Genomic DNA, 3258 nt, shown 5'->3' with positions numbered 1-3258 from the left:
GGAGTGTTTCTTATCAATTTATTACCTCCTAGGCCCAAAGGTTTCAGTTTGGGCAGATTTGCTATAGAAGCCTAATTGGACGAAAGAAATTGTTGTATGATAGATGAAGAAACCAATGATTTTAGGAATTCTGGAAGTCGGAATTTTTATTCACTGTTTTTCTTCTCACTAATATCATCTCCTTGGAGAGCAAACCTTTTTTTATATGACAAAGAGGTAGAAGAAACCCGCAACCCCTGTTTTTTTATTTGTTTTAAAATTTAGTATTTCACCCCTATTTTTTATTTATTTTAAAATTTAATATAAATTTCAATATATTAAAAATGAGATAGGAGGAGTGAAGATGTTTGAAACGTCTGTTCGTCTCATCCGCACGTATGAGATTCACACACATGAGTCTGATTTGATGTACAGGAAGATCTACTGGGAGGATGTACACGAGATCCGGACTCCCAAAACTCTGCTATATATATAACCGAGTAAAGAGAAAAGACCCACATTTTCCACTTTGGCTTCTATTTCGAATATGCCCAGAAACTGCATTCGCCGGTCTCCGGCGCCACATGTTCCGGTGTTTCTCGGACTAATAATATCGGCTACCATAGTCTATCTGTTCTCCTTTATCAGTCCGGTCGTCGGGTGGCGCCCATGGCCTCATGAACAAATTAGCAACACTACTGCTCTCGAGTTCGGAAGCTCGAAGAAGTACGAAGGCTCGTCCGAGTTCGTCCACCTGAGGTATCACATGGGCCCCGTCCTCACTGCCAATATCACCGTTCACACCGTCTGGTACGGAACGTGGCAGAAATCCCAGAAGCAAATCATCCGGGGTTTCCTCAAATCCATCTCCACCGTCGACGGAAAACACCCATCGGTGGCTGGGTGGTGGAAGACCGTGCAACTCTATACCGACCAAACCGGGGCAAACATCTCCAGAAACGTGGTTCTCGGCGAAGAGAAGAACGATCGTTTTTACTCGCACGGAAAGTCGCTCACCCGCCTCTCCATCCAGTCCGTGATAAAAAGCGCCGTGACGTCCCGTACGCGCCCCCTCCCCATCAACCCCAAGAGCGGGCTCTACCTCCTGCTCACTTCGGACGACGTATACGTACAAGATTTCTGCAGGCAGGTCTGTGGATTCCACTACTTCACCTTCCCTTCCATAGTGGGGTACACGCTACCGTACGCCTGGGTGGGCAACTCGGCCACCCAGTGTCCCGGCATCTGCGCGTACCCTTTCGCCGTACCGGTGTACATGCCGGGGCTGAAACCGGTGAAGTCACCGAACGGTGACGTTGGAGTGGACGGGATGATCAGTGTGATCGCGCACGAGATTGCCGAGCTGGCAACGAATCCATTGGTGAATGCGTGGTACGCGGGGCAGGACCCTTGTTTTCCGACGGAGATTGCCGATCTCTGTGAAGGGATCTACGGTACGGGTGGTGGTGGGTCGTATACGGGCCAACTCCTGGACGGAGAAGATGGAGCTACTTATAACATGAACGGAGTTGGGCGGAGGTTCCTGGTTCAGTGGGTCTGGAATCATGTCTTGAACTACTGCTCTGGTCCGAATGCCCTAGATCAGTAATAATTACACAAAAAAAAAAAGTGAAGAAGAAGAAGCTTAGAAAGATGGTAAAAAAAGATAGTTGTTTTTGTTAATTTCTTCCAGCATGTTTTATCCATTTATCATGGGGTTAGAGAGAGAAAGAAAGAGAGGGATTATCGTTACTTGGTTAGTTAATAGTTAGTCTTGTTAAGTTGTAATAAACGTCTTTTATAAAAACCATGTAGAGGGAGAACGGTGGCTTTTGGAGCGATGTTTGGAACCAATGCGGTTTCTTGAGAGGTGTTTTTCAAGTAAACGGTTCTGCATTAGCAGACCGTTTTCTTCGAAAACGTTTTTTCATTTTTTCCTGTTTGGAATCATTGCTGCAAACAATTGCATTTTAAATGCCATGTCAGCAAAATGTTGCTGGCACTAGTAAAAAGTGTTTTATTATAATACATATTTTCGATCTCTAAGTAGGTGTTTGCCATGGTGTGGAATTGTAAGGACCCTATTTTTTTTTTTTTTTTGGAATTGGTGCTGTAAACGCCCACGAAATAAATCGCATATATTCTGACCCTACCTTATTTAAGGTAGGTTGTAAAACATTTTCTCCTACATTCTAGATAGTGGGGCCACGGACGGGATTTTATTTTGGGTGAATAGGACATAGTTGAATTTGATCCTTAAATCTTTCCCTCTTTTTCTTTTAGGCCAAAGAAGACCAAAATTTATTCGATCAACTGCTCAAAACAGAGTCATTAGTTTTTGCAAACAAATTAAAAGAGCACATGACCAAGTAAAGTGACTAGAGAAAGAGTACTAGAGTGATTCTTCCAACAGAGCGTGAATGATATTAAGCGCATCTCCCTCCATCTAAATGGAGGAAAGCTTAAGACCCACAACAAGATTTAAGGATTCTAGCAGAGAAAAAGCTTCGCATTCACATTCAGTAGCTGAACAAGGCTTCAATCGAACCGCCCCAACTGTGATGAACTACCTCCATGATCTCTAATCACCAGCATTGGGAAGAACCACAGACATGTAGTCAGAATTATTCAAGAGATCCATCCCTAGCCTCTCTTAAAAAATTTATAAATTGGATGCGTTGACGTCTATTTTATTATTATTGTTATTGTTTGATGGTGGAACAGACAGACCAGAGTGACCACAGAGAAGTGAGGCAGCGGCGCACCAGAGACTAGAATAGCTTATTTTTGTACTCGTTTAGACAACTTTTAGCCGCTCAGGGGTTATAATAACAGAGGTTTGTTAAAATTTTGATTGACTTGGAGTTTCTTCGTCTCGTTGCTCGATCGTTGGTCTTCTGTTTCAGACTCACACGTAGTAGAGTATCTATTACTATTGCTACAGTAAAAACAACACATTGCAAAAGGGAAACATCCGACAACTCGTGTAATGGAAACAAACCAATCTCACTAATCTCAAGGAATCTTGCTACCCTACATGTGACACCCACCAACTGTTTGATTTTTGGACTTTCTCGTCTGTTTCTTACTTTCTTCCATCTCTCTGTGACTATGTACAAAATTCACCACCATTCTCGACTCTCGACTAATGGAATGGGAATCCGTTGTTGCACAGCTCCAATACCCTGTTTTAATTGTGCTACATCCGTCACTCAAGCATTTCACAGAGAGAGAGAGAGAGAGGTGTTTAAAACGACACATTCTCTAACATTAACCATT

General features: G+C 43.1%; 1 pseudogene across 1 annotated transcript; it reads left to right on the top strand.

Moving 5' to 3' along the window:
• The first annotated feature begins 352 nt into the window (after positions 1 to 352).
• LOC148861950 (protein EXORDIUM-like 3 pseudogene) lies at positions 353 to 2025 on the top strand (annotated as a pseudogene). The gene has a single exon (XR_016095021.1). The product of XR_016095021.1 is annotated as a protein EXORDIUM-like 3 pseudogene (transcript).
• The last annotated feature ends 1233 nt before the right edge of the window (positions 2026 to 3258 follow it).

Source organism: Nelumbo lutea, chromosome 4 (genome assembly GCF_056320005.1).
Source record: "Nelumbo lutea isolate HS-2025 chromosome 4, American lotus-T2T, whole genome shotgun sequence".
In the NCBI taxonomy this organism is placed as follows: domain Eukaryota; kingdom Viridiplantae; phylum Streptophyta; class Magnoliopsida; order Proteales; family Nelumbonaceae; genus Nelumbo; species Nelumbo lutea.
The sequence above is the reverse complement of the archived record's forward strand: the minus strand, read 5'-3'. Positions and strand labels throughout refer to the sequence as shown.